This window comes from Adiantum capillus-veneris, unplaced genomic scaffold (genome assembly GCF_014529385.1).
Source record: "Adiantum capillus-veneris isolate H3 unplaced genomic scaffold, ASM1452938v2 Hic_scaffold_33, whole genome shotgun sequence".
In the NCBI taxonomy this organism is placed as follows: Eukaryota; Viridiplantae; Streptophyta; class Polypodiopsida; order Polypodiales; family Pteridaceae; genus Adiantum; species Adiantum capillus-veneris.
In genome coordinates this window covers 1,600,882-1,621,017 of record NW_028221440.1, presented here as the reverse complement: position 1 = coordinate 1,621,017, position 20,136 = coordinate 1,600,882, and the positions used below count along the sequence as shown (strand labels likewise).

General features: G+C 46.3%; 2 pseudogenes; one reads left to right on the top strand and one right to left on the bottom strand.

Moving 5' to 3' along the window:
- Positions 1-2,969: 2,969 nt before the first annotated feature.
- LOC147416976 (uncharacterized) lies at positions 2,970-6,808 on the bottom strand (annotated as a pseudogene).
- Positions 6,809-6,976: 168 nt separating this feature from the next.
- Positions 6,977-10,657, top strand: LOC147416975 (uncharacterized; annotated as a pseudogene).
- Positions 10,658-20,136: the final 9,479 nt, after the last annotated feature.

The window sequence follows — 20,136 nt, the reverse complement described above, 5'->3', positions numbered from 1 at the left end:
TGAATTGCCAAATTGTGAGAAAAGAAATGCCTGTCTATTTGTTATATAGATACAATGTTAAAAATTGAGCATGCATTGATGAGGAAAACATGTGGCTAAACTAAATTTAAGGAAGCTTTGAAAAACTCAAAAATACAGAAAGCATAAATAGACTATAAGTATTGAACTACACTACCGACTTGATAATCGTGTACGAATGTCATCCAATTGTGTAAGATGGAGGAAAATTTTTGAGTCAAGCTACAAAAAAGCAATGTGAATAGTTAAACATATATATCGTCTTGCAATGAAACATCATAGACTGAAACTGCAAAGTAAACATGCACGTCATGCAGAGGTGCCATACAACAGTATGGTGGAGAGCTGGCACTGTGGTCTCTCCAAAAATTATAAGAAACGGAAGCCGTGCCTTGCCTCGTAGCGTTTATGTGTTGCGCCAAGCAAATGCATAGTCATGGGGTGCTGGATACAAATAACAGACCTTGTAGTGTTGTAGAGCCGGAGTCGCGCTTGTGCAATTGAAACGTCTAGTGTTGTGAAAATATGTCCTCCCTGCCAGACACAAAACATGCATTATGACAAATACAAGAGATGTGGTACATTGATTAAGCTTAAAGATAAGTAGATCTAATTTTATATTCTATGTTGAAGGTTTGCTACATAAAGAGTTATGGGTGTTTTTTGATATATTTTCCCTTGTAAAAATTGCACTATATCTCTCTGCTCGGTCATCAACTCTTTCTCCTACCATATACTTTAGCCATTTTCCTATTTGCAGTGTGTCCTCTCCTTGTACACCAAGCATGGCTTCTCCTCATTTATGCAACTCGTCGATCATGTAGTAGCATGCTATCATACATAGGGTCTATCCTCAAGAAGCTAAACATGAGCATAGAGACATAGAGACACACACACATATACATCGAAAAACGTTGAGAGAGCGAGGCACACATGAGAGGCAAGGCAGGACTCGCGATATGCTCTCCTCCCCACGTGCAGTCGCCATAGCCAAATTTTGAACTACATAATTACAAGCAAGTTAGCATGGTGATGATAATTTTTGAGCCGGCCTGGTGCCCTTTCATCACTTGCGTCCCTGCTCTCTCTTGATCGACAAGAATGGTCCTCTCCCTCTCTCGCAAAGAGTGGCCACACGTCTCTCTCTCTCTCTCTCTCTCTCTCTCTCTCTCTCAAAGAATGGCCAAAGACTTATATGAAGAATATTGAACTGTTGATTGCAACTGCCCTCTCTTTGCATTTGGTGAAAACGTGCAGAGCTTCTTGGCCCTGCCAATGTTGGGCCCTTTGTTAAGCAAATATTTTTGACTTCATCTTCTCAATCTACCTTAGACTTAGAACAACACGTAAATTCGTCAAGACGAGTACATCTTTACAGATTATCACCTCGCACAAAACATCTTGGGCTAAAGCATTGCCACCAGGAAATTTGCATAAGTGATAACTACAATCATGCCACCACCAAGTTCAAACAATCATGCATAAGTGATAACTACAATCACGCCACCACCAAGTTCAAACAAACAATAATCATTTGTGGTCTAAGGTGGCATCTAGACACAGCGAAGTGTGGGCAACCCGAACATCTTAGATGGTGCAGCGTATGGCATTCCAAGTGATGACATGCTGGAAGCTCGTCAAGCACTTTTTGTGCTTTGGTGGCTAGCTCTGTGGTGCAGACCTTCAGAATGAGGGAGAAGGATCACCCAAGCACAAGTAAAAATAAGCGTTGTTTTTCTTGCGAGGCTTCTAGCCATGTGATTCGATTTGCAGGCAATGGCTTGGATCATGGGCTCAAAGATCAAGAAAATGACCTTTGGCTCACCAAGTAAATAGCCTCGCCGTTGTCTATACCTATGTTTGTCGAGGTCATACGTCTCCACTCGCAATTGACGCCGTCAATTGACGTTCAACTGATGGTGCAGTGCAAAGAGGGGTGATGGTTGCTATCGATGGTGTACTCTGCAAGTTGTTCCAGGGTGCGAGATTAGAGTAGATGGATTTGCAGCATGATGCTTTCCTCCTTGACGTATCTACGTACATCAAGTGTGGAGCCCTGGAAGGTGAGGATAGAGGTCGAGGAGCTAAGGCCAGAGGGTAGTATAGCTGGGGGAAGAGGGATAGGGAGGAAGGCTAGCGGTGGGTGTGACTTGGAGATTGTTAGCAAAGGTAGGTTGTTTCATTATCTTCGCATGAAAAGCTTACTGCATGCAATATAGTCATGTGGAATGCCTTGATCTCAAGCTATGCCAAGAGTAGCCAAGGTAAGAAAAAATCATGCAGAGTATAGTTCAGAGGATGAGAAGGCAGTAGGGTCCGCGTCTTAGCTCTCTCTCTCTCTCTCTCTCTCTTCTCTCTCTCTCTCTCTCTCTCTCAAAGAGTAGATAGAGAAAAACCTACAGACAAAGATCCGCGCTTCTTCTGGGGAACCTGTGAACTACCTATGGAGAATATCGAATTGGTTCTGAGCGCAATTGAGCAACGCAGCGTGCTTTTTTACTTCGTCAGCGTAGGAGCCAAAATCAAATCCCTGCCCTCTCGTTAACCCACGTGGCGTGGCTACTTTCTTATGAAAAAAAACCACTGCGCTCTAAAAAAAACTACGACGTCAAAAGCGCAACAATTCGATCTTCTCCACAAGCAGTTCGGAGGTTTTCAAAAGTAGCTCGGAGATTTGTTTGCAGGTTTGTCTCTGGCCACTTTAGCGTAGGAGCCAAAATCAAATCCCTGTCCTCTCGTTAACCCACGTGGCGTGGCTGCTTTCTTCTGAAAAAAAACCACTGCACTCTAAAAAAACTACGACGTCAAAAGCGCAACAATTCGATCTTCTCCACAAGCAGTTCGCAGGTTTTCAAAAGCAGCTCGGAGATTTGTCTGCAGGTTTGTCTCTGGCCACTGTTTGAGAGAGAGAGAGAGAGAAGAGAGAGAGAGAGAGAGAGAGAGAAGGCTCTCAGCAGCAACTCGATCTTCTCCACAAGCAGTTCGCAGGTTCCCAACAAGGGCCGGTGGGCCAGAAAGCTGTGGGCTGTTTTCACCAGGTGTGAAGGAAGGGCCTTTCTCTAGACGCTATCACCTATGTGTGTAGCTTGCGAGCATGTGGCTCTATGCAAGATGCCCTTGAAAAGAGATGGCGTGCTTGGCACTACCTTAGTCGATATGTATGCCAAATGTGGGATACTTGAGCAAGCACAAAATGTGCTTGAGGAGCTTACTGTTTGGAACAACGTCAAATGATTGCGGGATACACACAACACGAGCAGGGACAGAAAGCTCTAGGCTTTTTTCAGCGGATACAAAGTGAGCACCACCGAATGAGCAGAAACAAGTGCAACATCACTTACTAAGCATACCCATTATCATCATCGACCTCGCATCTTGCTGTCGTGAATCTAGCCGAATTCACTCGCCAAACAAAACAACTCGAATGAAACGCGGGCTGGTGCTCACCGGAGCTTGCCCTCTTGTAATATGGTTCATGCATTACATCAACAATCTCTTCCTCCTGTGTGTCCTTGAGCGACACCACGCCTGGTTCGCAATAATCGCCGAAAATTCTGCCATCCCTTTTTGTACATCGCCTGATCATCGTGATCTGCCCTCTACCACACTGGTTATTTCCATGCGCACTCATGTAGTGCTCCCACTCGCTGCTCAGCCCTCTTTGACGAGGGGGAATCCATCGGCCATCCTTTTCCTGTCCCGACATGCTGTCCCACTCATGCCCACATATCTCACACACATCTTAGTTGCTCGCTGGCCCCCCGGTACATCGCTGACCATCCAATTGTGTTCCTTGTTGCCTGGTAGGCCTTGTCTTGTATCGAGCACACTTTACCCATCTTGCATCCTCTTGTAATCCGCCCCATCGTGGGGGAATCCAGTGGCCATCTGAGGCCTGCATTTGAATCAGCCCCCGCTGATCCATTAGGTGTAACATACGTCTTCCCACAATGAGCCTACTAAAATCAGCCAACGGCTCTAACTCCGCTGGCTTAGCCTTGCATCGACCAAGCGCGTTCCACTGTGTTGTTAACTCCGCACCTCCGCACATGTGGGTCATTCCATATTCAAAAGCATCCCGGCGTTGGGTACCTTCTCTTGGGTCCCATACGAGGCTACCTTGCCCTTTGTCCTTCCCACATAATTGTCCGCGAGGGGTTACCGTTCCAACCCCAAGACTTCCTTTGTCAGACGTCAATACACCCTTGCATACATCGATCCTCAACAGGGCTGTCTCAGTCCCAGTCTTTGCCTGTCCGCTGGTTTTACTCACCAAAAGGGATAACCGCCCTGGCTGCCATCCGCAAACCAAGAGCACTCAATCTGGATACATACCACGAGTACTTTACTCGGGACTCAAAGAGGGGCTTTGGCCCCCTTACCATAACCACCAATGTAGGTCTGCAACCCCCATTCTTTAGCACCACACATCTCGGCTTCATCTTCAAGCCTGCTTCCACAACGCAACCGATTCCATTGCTATGGCACAAGGCTCCTTGGGCCTCCGGGTTCTATTTCCCAAAACCCGCATAACACACATCTTTGAAGAACTTTTCAATCGCCCACTGGCAAGCACGGTCTCTCCAAAAAGCTAACCTTGGGTTACTTATGTGTGTCTCCACTGAGGACCAACTGCTGCTGGTTACATAGGCCCGTACCAGCACCTGTTGCATCCACATCAACCCCACAGAACGGATCTTCGCGAGACCTCGATTCTGGTATATTTCATCAACCTCAATACACATACTTGACTGGCCACATTCCCAGCTGTACTCCGCTGTCTTACTTCCATTCGCGACCACTCGCATCGATGCCCTCAATACCATGTTCGTTAATCCCACACATACTCTATCTGGTCGCGCTTTACCTCGAGCTGAACTCCCCATGCAGTATAAAAGAAATTCATGGGTTTCCTGCTGTTCCTTCATCAAGTCTGGGGCTGAACATGGTTCAGTCTCATGCTCATCCCGAGTACCATAAATGTTAGGCATCTTGCCTAGCAATTCCAATTGCTCCTTATTGCTTTGATTAGGATAAGGTGACTTGACCCGAATCCCCACTTCTTTGCTTGCGTCTGGTCTCACACTTGGTTCGGACCTCGTCATCGAAGTTTCAAGTCTCTAACCGACTCAGGGAGTACGACTCAGGGAGTATCCCCCTCTCCGAGTAGAGCGACCCTGTTTCATGGCCTAGAAGCGCATCCACCATCTCTGACCTTACATCCTGCTTAGCCATATCTTCCCACAATTCCAGCACACCTGATATTTTCTCACCAGACACCAGCCAGTCCTTGGTTTTTGAATCACACATTTCTGCATACGCTTGCGTCCCCCAATCATGTGAGGGGTGGGAGTCGTCAGGGCCCACCTGACGCTCCTCTAAAACTTTTTTTTTTTTCGAGAAAAAGATCCTTCTATTAGTTAATGAAAGCTGCCCACAGGGCTACAACCACCTCTGCAAGAGAGGGCTACAACAAACATGATGGGGAGACTCTCCCAATGAAAGAACAACATATATACAATGAGGCTAAATCAAGGGATGGGAGGAGGGAAGAGCCACACAGGTGGTCGGTAGTGCCATCTGAGCACACCCTGGACAATGGTATAGGAAGGCCTAGGGCGCCAGAGTCGAAGGAAAGCCTCGCGGCGCTCCCGCATGCGGTCGGAGCTGCCTTGTAGTCCCTCAAGCTATCTTCTGAGAGTATGGATCAACTCTAGCCAAAAGTCACGAACAGTCTCTGCTGGCGGCACAGAGCGGGCCTCAAAAATGCGGAAACAACGGGCCCGCCAGATAAACCACAGTGTCAGGCCGTTGATGAGCTCCCAACACTCCTCTCTCTCACTGCACTACTCCTGTGGAGTAAGCTCTGTTAGCAGGCTGGAGTGTAGGACGTCCCCCCTGTATCACTATCATCCTGCTGGTGGAAGATAGCTCAAACTGAAGTGCCGGGCCCGTGAGAGTGGACCAAGCCGCTGCCCCCCAAGTGTACTACTGTCTAGCCGTGGAGAGTAGGCATCAGCCGAAGAACTCGTAGCCACACCTGCTGGGCCGAGGGACAGTCCCAAAGACAATGACGCTGACTCTCCACCAACTGGTCACAGGCTGCACATGCGGCCGAGAGACCACTATGCACAAGCCAGCTCCCTACTGCTGTAGCTCTGTGTGCAACCAGCCATTGAAACAAGGTGACGCGCCTCGGCTGTTTGGAGTTCCACAGTCTCTGCCAAAAGGCTGCCAAGAACTCGACTGTGAGGCCCTCCTCTTGCCAATGACATGTTGCAGCGGGGCGGGCCTCTCTGTGTGCTGCAAGTATATGACGTCCAAGCCGAACAGTGTACTGAAAGAAGGGGACTCCTGGGTGGTCTGCAGAAGAGAAGGGGTCCCTCCATAGCCACTCACCAGGATCCCACTGTACTCGTGCCAGTGGACAATGCTCCCAAGCCCATAGCCTCCAGTGTCCAGTCTCAAGAGCTGTTGGTTCAGGGTCTATGACGCAAGTCCTCCCACAGATGCCCACAACTCGGATCCTCTGAAAACAGCACTCTGCTACCTGTGGGGCCTCTACTGCAACTCGCTGTAGTCGTCCCCTACCCTGAAGCTCAAAGAACAGGGCTGGGTTAGTCTCTGAGCAGGCCCTGATGACTGAGATGAGGACCTCCAGTCGCGTGAAGGCTCCCATCCACTGGGGTGCTACTGGCTCGAGAGGCATGAGCCACTCAGCTGGAATTGACTTTGAGATGTCCTGACACATGCTCTGCACCCCTCTCATGCCCTGCAGCTGGGAAACCATGCACCTCGTGTGACAAACGTGTGAACTCTAGCCAGTCACCTAGAGAGCGCGCTGGACTTGCTGCCATGGGACCCCAGGAAACATGAGGTCGACTACCAACCAAGTGGCCTCTCTGAGTGATAACCATGGGGTTCTAGACGAGGGGCTGTCGTAGGCGCTCCTCGTCACATGTCGCTTCCTCCTCCGGTAAGAGCTCCCAAGTGGAAGAAGCGAATTCTCCTTCCTCCATCTCCTGCTTGAAACCAGAGGAGCGCCTAGAAAGACCCTCGTCTTAGAACCCCAATGGTTATCACTCAGAGAGGCCATTGGTTGGTAGTCGACCTCATGTTTCCTGGAGGTCCATGGCAGCAAGTCCAGCGCGCTCTCTAGGTGACTGGCATGAGTTCAACACGTTTGTCACACGAGGTGCATGGTTTCAGCTGCAGGGCATGAGGAGGGGTGCAGAGCATGTGTCAGGACATCTCAAAGTCAATTCCAGCTGAGTGGCTCATGCCTCTCGAGCCAGTAGCACCCCAGTGGATGGAGCCTTCACGCGACTGGAGGTCCTCATCTCAGTCATCAGGGCCTGCTCAGAGACTAACCCAGCCCTGTTCTTTGAGCTTCAGGGTAGGGGACGACTACAGCGAGTTGCAGTAGAGGCCCCACAGGTAGCAGAGTGCTGTTTTCAGAGGATCCGAGTTGTGGGCATCTGTGGGAGGACTTGCGTCATAGACCTGAACCAACAGCTCTTGAGACTGGACACTGGAGGCTATGGGCTTGGGAGCATTGTCCACTGGCACGAGTACAGTGGGATCCTGGTGAGTGGCTATGGAGGGACCCTTCTCTTCTGCAGACCACCCAGGAGTCCCTTCTTTCAGTACACTGTTCGGCTTGGACGTCATATACTTGCAGCACACAGAGAGGCCCGCCCGCTGCAACATGTCATTGGCAAGAGGAGGGCCTCACAGTCGAGTTCTTGGCAGCCTTTTGGCAGAGACTGTGGAACTCCAAACAGCCGAGGCGCGTCACCTTGTTTCAATGGCTGGTTGCACACAGAGCTTCAGCAGTAGGGAGCTGGCTTGTGCATAGTGGTCTCTCGGCCGCATGTGCAGCCTGTGACCAGTTGGTGGAGAGTCAGCGTCATTGTCTTTGGGACTGTCCCTCGGCCAGCAGGTGTGGCTACGAGTTCTTCGGCTGATGCTACTCTCCACGGCTAGACAGTAGTACACTTGGGGGGCAGCGGCTTGGTCACTCTCACGGGCCCGGCACTTCAGTTTGAGCTATCTTCCACCAGCAGGATGATAGTGATACAGGGGGGACGTCCTACACTCCAGCCTGCTAACAGAGCTTACTCCACAGGAGTAGTGCAGTGAGAGAGAGGAGTGTTGGGAGCTCATCAACGGCCTGACACTGTGGTTTATCTGGCGGGCCCGTTGTTTCCGCATTTTTGAGGCCCGCTCTGTGCGCCAGCAGAGACTGTTCGTGACTTTTGGCTAGAGTTGATCCATACTCTCAGAAGATAGCTTGAGGGACTACAAGGCAGCTCCGACCGCATGCGGGAGCGCCGCGAGGCTTTCCTTCGACTCTGGCGCCCTAGGCCTTCCTATACCATTGTCCAGGGTGTGCTCAGATGGCACTACCGACCACCTGTGTGGCTCTTCCCTCCTCCCATCCCTTGATTTAGCCTCATTGTATATATGTTGTTCTTTCATTGGGAGAGTCTCCCCATCATGTTTGTTGTAGCCCTCTCTTGCAGAGGTGGTTGTAGCCCTGTGGGCAGCTTTCATTAACTAATAGAAGGATCTTTTTCTCGAAAAAAAAAAAAGTTTTAGAGGAGCGTCAGGTGGGCCCTGACGACTCCCACCCCTCACATGATTGGGGGACGCAAGCGTATGCAGAAATGTGTGATTCAAAAACCAAGGACTGGCTGGTGTCTGGTGAGAAAATATCAGGTGTGCTGGAATTGTGGGAAGATATGGCTAAGCAGGATGTAAGGTCAGAGATGGTGGATGCGCTTCTAGGCCATGAAACAGGGTCGCTCTACTCGGAGAGGGGGATACTCCCTGAGTCGTACTCCCTGAGTCGGGTTGAGAGACTTGAAACTTCGATGACGAGGTCCGAACCAAGTGTGAGACCAGACGCAAGCAAAGAAGTGGGGGATTCGGGTCAAGTCACCTTATCCTAATCAAAGCAATAAGGAGCAATTGGAATTGCTAGGCAAGATGCCTAACATTTATGGTACTCGGGATGAGCATGAGACTGACCATGTTCAGCCCCAGACTTGATGAAGGAACAGCAGGAAACCCATGAATTTCTTTTATACTGCATGGGGAGTTCAGTCGAGGTAAAGCGCGACCAGATAGAGTATGTGTGGGATTAACGAACATGGTATTGAGGGCATCGATGCGAGTGGTCGCGAATGGAAGTAAGACAGCGGAGTACAGCTGGGAATGTGGCCAGTCAAGTATGTGTATTGAGGTTGATGAAATATACCAGAATCGAGGTCTCGCGAAGATCCGTTCTGTGGGGTTGATGTGGATGCAACAGGTGCTGGTACGGGCCTATGTAACCAGCAGCAGTTGGTCCTCAGTGGAGACACACATAAGTAACCAAGGTTAGCTTTTTGGAGAGACCGTGCTTGCCAGTGGGCGATTGAAAAGTTCTTCAAAGATGTGTGGTTATGCGGGTTTTGGGAAATAGAACCCGGAGGCCCAAGGAGCCTTGTGCCATAGCAATGGAATCGGTTGCGTTGTGGAAGCAGGCTTGAAGATGAAGCCGAGATGTGTGGTGCTAAAGAATGGGGGTTGCAGACCTACATTGGTGGTTATGGTAAGGGGGCCAAAGCCCCTCTTTGAGTCCGAGTAAAGTACTCGTGGTATGTATCCAGATTGAGTGCTCTTGGGTTTGCGGATGGCAGCCAGGGCGGTTATCCCTTTTGGTGAGTAAAAACAGCGGACAGGCAAAGACTGGGACTGAGACAGCCCTGTTGAGGATCGATGTATGCAAGGGTGTATTGAGTCTGACGAAAGGAAGTCTTGGGGTTGGAACGGTAACCCCTCGCGGACAATTATGTGGGAAGGACAAAGGGCAAGGTAGCCTCGTATGGGACCCAAGAGAAGGTACCCAACGCCGGGATGCTTTTGAATATGGAATGACCCACATGTGCGGAGGTGCGGAGTTAACAACACAGTGGAACGCGCTTGGTCGATGCAAGGCTAAGCAGCGGAGTTAGAGCCGTTGGCTGATTTTAGTAGGCTCATTGTGGGAAGACGTATGTTACACCTAATGGATCAGCGGGGCTGATTCAAATGCAGGCCTCAGATGGCCACTGGATTCCCCCACGATGGGGCGGATTACAAGAGGATGCAAGATGGGTAAAGTGTGCTCGATACAAGACAAGGCCTACCAGGCAACAAGGAACACAATTGGATGGTCAGCGATGTACCGGGGGGCCAGCGAGCAACTAAGATGTGTGTGAGATATGTGGGCATGAGTGGGACAGCATGTCGGGACAGGAAAAGGATGGCCGATGGATTCCCCCTCGTCAAAGAGGGGCTGAGCAGCGAGTGGGAGCACTACATGAGTGCGCATGGAAAATAACCAGTGTGGTAGAGGGCAGATCACGATGATCAGGCGATGTACAAAAAGGGATGGCAGAATTTTCGGCGATTATTGCGAACCAGGCGTGGTGTCGCTCAAGGACACACAGGAGGAAGAGATTGTTGATGTAATGCATGAACCATATTACAAGAGGGCAAGCTCGGTGAGCACCAGCCCGCGTTTCATTCGAGTTGTTTTGTTTGGCGAGTGAATTCGGCTAGATTCACGACAGCAAGATGCGAGGTCGATGATGATAATGGGTATGCTTAGTAAGTGATGTTGCACTTGTTTCTGCTCATTCGGTGGTGCTCACTTTGTATCGCTGAAAAAAGCCTAGAGCTTTCTGTCCCTGCTCGTGTTGTGTGTATCCCGCAATCATTTGACGTTGTTCCAAACAGTAAGCTCCTCAAGCACATTTTGTGCTTGCTCAAGTATCCCACATTTGGCATACATATCGACTAAGGTAGTGCCAAGCACGCCATCTCTTTTCAAGGGCATCTTGCATAGAGCCACATGCTCGCAAGCTACACACATAGGTGATAGCGTCTAGAGAAAGGCCCTTCCTTCACACCTGGTGAAAACAGCCACAAGCTTTCTGGCCCACCGGCCCTTGTTGGGAACCTGCGAACTGCTTGTGGAGAAGATCGAGTTGCTGCTGAGAGCCTTCTCTCTCTCTCTCTCTCTCTCTCTCTCTCTCCTCTCTCTCAAACAGTGGCCAGAGACAAACCTGCAGACAAATCTCCGAGCTGCTTTTGAAAACCTGCGAACTGCTTGTGGAGAAGATCGAATTGTTGCGCTTTTGACGTCGTAGTTTTTTTAGAGTGCAGTGGTTTTTTTTCAGAAGAAAGCAGCCACGCCACGTGGGTTAACGAGAGGACAGGGATTTGATTTTGGCTCCTACGCTAAAGTGGCCAGAGACAACCTGCAAACAAATCTCCGAGCTACTTTTGAAAACCTCCGAACTGCTTGTGGAGAAGATCGAATTGTTGCGCTTTTGACGTCGTAGTTTTTTTTAGAGCGCAGTGGTTTTTTTTTCATAAGAAAGTAGCCACGCCACGTGGGTTAACGATTGAGGGCAGGGATTTGATTTTGGCTCCTACGCTGACGAAGTAAAAAAGCACGCTGCGTTGCTCAATTGCGCTCAGAACCAATTCGATATTCTCCATAGGTAGTTCACAGGTTCCCCAGAAGAAGCGCGGATCTTTGTCTGTAGGTTTTTCTCTATCTACTCTTTGAGAGAGAGAGAGAGAGAGAGAGAGAGAGAGAGAGAGAGAGAGAGAGAGAGCTAAGACGCGGACCCTACTGCCTTCTCATCCTCTGAACTATACTCTGCATGATTTTTTCTTACCTTGGCTACTCTTGGCATAGCTTGAGATCAAGGCATTCCACATGACTATATTGCATGCAGTAAGCTTTTCATGCGAAGATAATGAAACAACCTACCTTTGCTAACAATCTCCAAGTCACACCCACCGCTAGCCTTCCTCCCTATCCCTCTTCCCCCAGTATACTACCCTCTGGCCTTAGCTCCTCGACCTCTATCCTCACCTTCCAGGGCTCCACACTTGATGTACGTAGATACGTCAAGGAGGAAAGCATCATGCTGCAAATCCATCTACTCTAATCTCGCACCCTGGAACAACTTGCAGAGTACACCATCGATAGCAACCATCACCCCTCTTTGCACTGCACCATCAGTTGAACGTCAATTGACGGCGTCAATTGCGAGTGGAGACGTATGACCTCGACAAACATAGGTATAGACAACGGCGAGGCTATTTACTTGGTGAGCCAAAGGTCATTTTCTTGATCTTTGAGCCCATGATCCAAGCCATTGCCTGCAAATCGAATCACATGGCTAGAAGCCTCGCAAGAAAAACAACGCTTATTTTTACTTGTGCTTGGGTGATCCTTCTCCTCATTCTGAAGGTCTGCACCACAGAGCTAGCCACCAAAGCACACAAAAAGTGCTTGACGAGCTTCCAGCATGTCATCACTTGGAATGCCATACGCTGCACCATCTAAGATGTTCGGGTTGCCCACACTTCGCTGTGTCTAGATGCCACCTTAGACCACAAATGATTATTGTTTGTTTGAACTTGGTGGTGGCGTGATTGTAGTTATCACTTATGCATGATTGTTTGAACTTGGTGGTGGCATGATTGTAGTTATCACTTATGCAAATTTCCTGGTGGCAATGCTTTAGCCCAAGATGTTTTGTGCGAGGTGATAATCTGTAAAGATGTACTCGTCTTGACGAATTTACGTGTTGTTCTAAGTCTAAGGTAGATTGAGAAGATGAAGTCAAAAATATTTGCTTAACAAAGGGCCAACATTGGCAGGGCCAAGAAGCTCTGCACGTTTTCACCAAATGCAAAGAGAGGGCAGTTGCAATCAACAGTTCAATATTCTTCATATAAGTCTTTGGCCATTCTTTGAGAGAGAGAGAGAGAGAGAGAGAGAGAGAGAGAGACGTGTGGCCACTCTTTGCGAGAGAGGGAGAGGACCATTCTTGTCGATCAAGAGAGAGCAGGGACGCAAGTGATGAAAGGGCACCAGGCCGGCTCAAAAATTATCATCACCATGCTAACTTGCTTGTAATTATGTAGTTCAAAATTTGGCTATGGCGACTGCACGTGGGGAGGAGAGCATATCGCGAGTCCTGCCTTGCCTCTCATGTGTGCCTCGCTCTCTCAACGTTTTTCGATGTATATGTGTGTGTGTCTCTATGTCTCTATGCTCATGTTTAGCTTCTTGAGGATAGACCCTATGTATGATAGCATGCTACTACATGATCGACGAGTTGCATAAATGAGGAGAAGCCATGCTTGGTGTACAAGGAGAGGACACACTGCAAATAGGAAAATGGCTAAAGTATATGGTAGGAGAAAGAGTTGATGACCGAGCAGAGAGATATAGTGCAATTTTTACAAGGGAAAATATATCAAAAAACACCCCATAACTCTTTATGTAGCAAACCTTCAACATAGAATATAAAATTAGATCTACTTATCTTTAAGCTTAATCAATGTACCACATCTCTTGTATTTGTCATAATGCATGTTTTGTGTCTGGCAGGGAGGACATATTTTCACAACACTAGACGTTTCAATTGCACAAGCGCGACTCCGGCTCTACAACACTACAAGGTCTGTTATTTGTATCCAGCACCCCACCATGACTATGCATTTGCTTGGCGCAACACATAAACGCTACGAGGCAAGGCACGGCTTCCGTTTCTTATAATTTTTTGGAGAGACCACAGTGCCAGCTCTCCACCATACTGTTGTATGGCACCTCTGCATGACGTGCATGTTTACTTTGCAGTTTCAGTCTATGATGTTTCATTGCAAGACGATATATATGTTTAACTATTCACATTGCTTTTTTGTAGCTTGACTCAAAAATTTTCCTCCATCTTACACAATTGGATGACATTCGTACACGATTATCAAGTCGGTAGTGTAGTTCAATACTTATAGTCTATTTATGCTTTCTGTATTTTTGAGTTTTTCAAAGCTTCCTTAAATTTAGTTTAGCCACATGTTTTCCTCATCAATGCATGCTCAATTTTTAACATTGTATCTATATAACAAATAGACAGGCATTTCTTTTCTCACAATTGGCAATTCAACCTATATATTGAAATAAAGGAACATTAACTACGCTTGATTGAGAATAAGATGGGTGTCTTAAAGATGGCTCCACGGTTTAGAGACTAAATGGTCGATATTACTAGGTTGAAATGTGCAACTGTAAACAACTACCAAAGTAGGTTAAGTTGCAACCCTTTAGCTCGATTCAATTGCCCTTTTTAGTAGCCCTTTTGTCATATATGGAGCACTATGGGACACAACTTGCTTCTTTCCAATGCCAAACAAGTTCCAGGCTGAGCTATTATTGGTGCCTATAAATTGGTTCTACTCTTTTTTTCGTGTCACCACAACAAACCCAAGACGACAGCAATCACAACCAACTAACCAAGTAACCAGCTGCACTCCAATATCTATTAGATTATGTATGGCAAAGGCCCACCAAGCAAGACTGGTTACTTCGTTAGTGTAGGAGCCAAAATCTCAATCATGCACTCTCATTAACCCACGTGGCTGCGATAAAAAGCTCATAAAAAAACTACGCCATCAAAAGCTACCAACTGCCGAGTCAATAAAACAAGGTCGTCTATAGTTGACGAGGGCACTGCCTCCAATTAAAAATGGAATTGGTGGTTAAAAATGTTATTAAACTTGAGGTGCGAGAAATCATATAGATGTAATCTATGCTTGACAGCAGACAATAACAAAGAATGTAAGTTGTAGTTTGGAGAAACACTAAACTTTAACCAATCAAGGTGATTGGATTAGAGAATGCTCGCAATTGTGAATTATAAGTAAGTATGTTATATTTTTTTATGATTTTCCCAAAAAAACAAGCAGTAATGAACCACATATAATTTGGTATAGAAAAACAATAAATTGTGACCATGAAAAATAACTGAATATGATGTAGTGCATATTGTTGTAGGCTTGAAATTCTTGTATGTATTAGGGTCTTATTCTCAAGAACTTTTTATCACTGTGTGTTTCTTTTTAATCATCTTTTATTAACTTTCAATTGCAACTTATTTCCTCGAAATTTGTGTTTGTATGTTTGAAACAGTAAGAGGATTTGTTTTTTCTTGCTATAATTTTATTTATTCAAATAAGGAAATGAGAGGGCAACGAATTGATTCTTTAAAGTCTAACATCAATACAGACAAGAGACAAAATCACAATTCCTTAATTCCTAAAATAAGCTATTAAATGAAATGGGATCCCAAGCAGTGTCAAAACATAGTCAAAGATACAACATACAAACTTATGACTAAAATAACAATCTTTTATATATGTGTATGTGTACCCATCTATGTCTATGCGTGTCTATTTAAATGTTGTACATAGTGTATTGGTTAGAGTACATAATAAGCACCAAAATAAATCAAAGAGATGGCACCTTAAAGTGAATGATTGTACCCTCTATAAGCGCTAGCCGTGGTTGAAAGTTTGCGTCAAAGATAGTCGCAAACTCATAATATTTGACATAGTCACAGTTCATAACAGACTTGAAATATTTTTCCCCCATGTAAAACTAGCCTAGGAATTCCAAAGGATATTATGTAGGTTGTAAACTACCTGATATCAAATACACAGAATCACAACGGTAATTTACAACTCAAATCGAAGTAGAAGTTTTTCCCGCTTGGGTACTTCTTAGTACCGACCCAATGATCGCAAAAACCTCCTCACATGTAGCAATACTAAGTCTGTCTTTTCACCTACAAAAGCCCACCCCACCCTTACAACCATCCATGATAGTGAAATTCGTCGTAAAAGCCATTTGAAGGAGCAAATAACAAACAAAGGACATTAGCTTAGGCCACAAGGTGTAGGCTCAAGGTTGAATCTTTGGCATTGTTTGTATTTGACCCAAAACTGATTTATCTAGCCACAATTAGGTTGAATGTAGCTCTTCAGAGAGCCTAGTCAAAGTCTAAGAGCATGTTATGATTATTATGAGCTATTGACTTTGATAGACAATTCTAATTAACAAGCAATAGCGCGGTCCCTACTCGCAATGCACAATATCAATGATTTATCTGCTATGAAATAATTCCACACTGTTTGAAAACATAAGCAACAAGCTATTGAGCTCTTAATTGTATAAATTGCAGTTAAGCTTCGAAGCAAGCAACGTTGCTAAGCTAAGCTAGTCCTCTCTTTGAGTAAAGTGCACTACTTGCAGCACGCTATGAGAATGCATGCCATATCAAGATCTGTGTGTAATATACCACACTACACATTTTTTTAAATCGAAAAGAGCCATTTTCACATAACATGAGGGAATATAGTAGGCCAAGAAGGGAAGATCTGCCTCTTTTGAGGGCATTGAAATGACTTCTCCTTGAGAATGGCTCCATTTGCACCAGCATCCCCTGTGTATGTTCCGAGGTTTTTACGTTAGTAGACATCTGTTAATAGAGCAGGTGGGAAGGAAAGTGAGGGTTATGTTGATATTTGTGTATGAGAGGCGCAGATTAAAGTACCACAGTCAGGAGCCACAAGTTGTTGACAAGCAATTTCAATTCTTAATTGGAGGCAGTGCCCTCGTCTACTGTAGACGACCTTGTTTAAAATTCAAGTCGCCTAATTATTAGAAAAGGATAAGAGAAACAAGGTGCCAAGGATCGTGTGCCGGCACCAAGGGAGGTCATCAAAGATGGCATAACCGAAGATGACAGTTAGTGCCGATTCAAAGCTGTCCAAACTTAAGAAGAAGCTAGAAGAAGAGACGAAAAGAAGAGAATTTTAACGTCGTAGGAAACTATCCCAAGAGACTCAAAGATCTATCAGCAAACGAGGGGAGTTGAACTCAAGACCTAAGAATTGGGCTGAGTCCAAGTTAGTCTAACCGAAAGTGGGTGACAGCAGCTAAACACAGCCTATCATAGCAGAGGAAAAAGAAGATCTCTTGAGTATCATAGTAGCAAAGATACCCGAGTGGGATGAGATACTTGATGAAAAGAAAACCTTTTTCAGGAAAAGGAAGTTCTCTAAGCTAGTCAAAGGAGAAGAGTTAGTGGATTTTAACCTTGGCACCACCGAGATTCTATACCAGCTAGGTTAAACACACACAAGCGAGCATGCAAACACACACAAATATGCTTGTATAAACAACACATAGACCCAGGCATGCATACCCACACACACAACACACTTGGCCAAACATACAAGGGAGCAAAGCATTGCATCCACCTCATAGATTAAGTAGACATGCCCTTTGATGAGCAGTGGAGTATCACTCGGGGGGGACAAGGAAACAAGTGGCTGTAAGAAGGGAGGGCCACGTGTGATGGACTAACAGGGCTCTCTACAGTATATGGTTGATAGCAGAGCAGTCGCTCGCGTGATGTCTGGGAGAGACCTTCCACGACCCATCCATACTTGGGACGTTGTCCTGCAACCAGTGACACGAACCGTCTATGGCTAGGATGTCAGCCAGCTATTTTGCGATTCTTCTTCTTTTGTAGGTGCAGAGAGTAGCGATGAGGAGGATGTGGAGCGCACCCCTGTCCCGCGCATTGCAAAATATCACTCTTCTCCCCAACTATGCCCCAGAGCTACAGGCAAAGCATCTCTCTCTCTCTCTCTCTCTCTCTCTCTCACACACACACACACACACACACACACACACACACACACACACACACACCAGACACGTTGGGAGACAGCACACACACAAACACACCAATACACATGACACAAGACATGTACGAGAGAGAGAGAGAGAGATGATGTTCGACATCCTGGGCATAGACGGTTCGCGTCACTGGTTGCAGGACAACGTCCCAAGTATGGATTGGTCGTGGCAGGTCTCCTAGACTTCACGCGAGCGACTGCTGTGCTATTAACCATATACTTTAGAGAGCTCTCTTAGTCTATCACACGTGGCCTCCCTTCTTACAGCCTGTCTAGCCAAATGGGGTGACAGCAGCTAAACCAAGCCTGTCATAGCAGAGGAAAAAGAAGATCTCTCGAGTATCTTAGTAGCAAAGATACCAGAGTGGGATGAGATACTTGATGAAGAGAAAACCTTTTTCAGAAACATGAAGTTCTCTAAGCTAGTTAAAGGAGAAGAGTTAGTGAATTTGAACCTTCGCACACCGAGAATCTATACCAGCTAGGTCAAACACACACAAGCGAGCATGCAAACACACACAGATATGCTTGTATAAACAACACATAGACCCAGGCATGCATGCCACACACACACAACACATTTGGCCAAACATACAATGGAGCAAAGCTTGCATCCACCACAAAGATTAAGTAGACATGCCCTTTGATGAGCAGTGGAGTATCACCGGGCGGGACAAGGAAACAAGTGGCTGTAAGAAGGGAGGGCCATATGTGCTGGACTAACAGGGCTCTCTACAGTATATGGTTGGTAGCAGAGCAGTTGCTGGCGTGGAGTCCGGGAGACCTACCACGACCCATCCATACTTGGGACGTTGTCCTGCAACCAGTGACACGAACCGTCTATGCCTAGGATGTCGAGCATCATCTCTCTCTCTCTCTCTCTCTCTCTCTCTCTCTCTCTCTCTCTCTCTCTCTCTCTCTTACATGGCTTGTGTATTGGGGTGTGTGTGTGTGTGCTGTCTCCGAGCGTGTCTTGTGTGTGTGTGTGTGTGTGTGTGTGTGTGTGTGAGAGAGAGAGAGAGAGAGAGAGAGAGATGCTTTGCCTGTAGCTCCGGGGCACACAAACACACTTGGCCAAACATACAAGGGAGCAAAGCATTGCATCCACCTCATAGATTGAGGTAGACATGCCCTTTGATAAGCAAGTGGAGTATCACCCAGGGGGGACAAGGAAACAAGTGGCTCTAAAAAGGGAGGGCCACGTGTGATGGACTAACAGGGCTCTCTACAGTATATGGTTGATAGCAGAGCAGTCGCTCGCGTGAAGTCTAGGAGACCTGCCACGACCCATCCGTCCTGACCAGTGACGCAAACCGTCTATGCCTAGGATCTCTCTCTCTCTCTCTCTTCTCTCTCTCTCTCTCTCTCTCTCTCTCTCTCTCTCTCTCTCTCTCTCTCTCTCTCTTCTCCTCTCTCTTCTCTCTCTCGTACATGTCTTCTGTATTGGGGTGTGTGTGTGTGTGTGCTGTCTCCTCGCGTGTCATGTGTGTGTGTGTGTGTGTGTCTGAGAGAGAGAGAGAGAGAAGAGAGAGGAGAGAGAGAGAGAGAGAGAGAGAAGAGAGAGAGAGAGAAGATGCTTGCATGTAGCTCGGGGCCATAGTTGGGGAGAAGAGGGATATTCTGCAATGCGCGGGACAAGGGTGCGCTCCACATCCTCTTCATCACTACTCTCTGCAACATGTAGAAGAAGAGAATCCCAAAAGAGCTAGCTGGCATCGCAAGAGAGCAGCTCCATGTCCTCTACGTGGTTTTAATTTGGAATAGAAAAACCACGTAATACGAGTGCTTTGACGTATTTGAGTTGCAACTTTAAAGAAAAGCATATATATTTATTCATTTATTTTGTTTTATTTTTATATTTTTTTTTTTTTTTAATATTTAATTTTTTGTATATAAATATATATTTATATATAATTAAATATATTATATTTATATTTTATTTTATATATATATATATTATAGAGAGAGAGAGAGAGAGAGAGTACATATGCGTTTATATATATATATATATTTATATATATATATATATATATATATATATAGAGAGAGAGAGAGAGAGAGACAGAGAGAGAGAGAGTGAGAGAGAGAGTACATATGCGCATTTGACTAGCTGGTATAGAATCTCGGTGGTGCCAAGGTTCAAATCCACTAACTCTTCTCCTTTGACTAGCTTAGAGAACTTCCTTTTCCTGAAAAAGGTTTTCTCTTCATCAAGTATCTCATCCACTCTGGTATCTTTGCTACTAAGATACTCGAGAGATCTTCTTTCTCCTTGCTATGACAGGCTGTGGTTTAGCTACTATCACCCACTTTCAGTTAGACTAACTTGGACTCAGCCCAATTCTTAGGTCTTGAGTTCCACGATAGTGAAATTCATGGTATAAGCCATTTGAAAGGAGCAAATAACAAACAAAGGACAATAGCTTAAGCCACAACAAGGCGTAGGCTCAAGGTTGAATCTTTGGCATTGTTTGTATTTGACCCAAAACGATTTATCTAGCCACATTAGGTTGAATG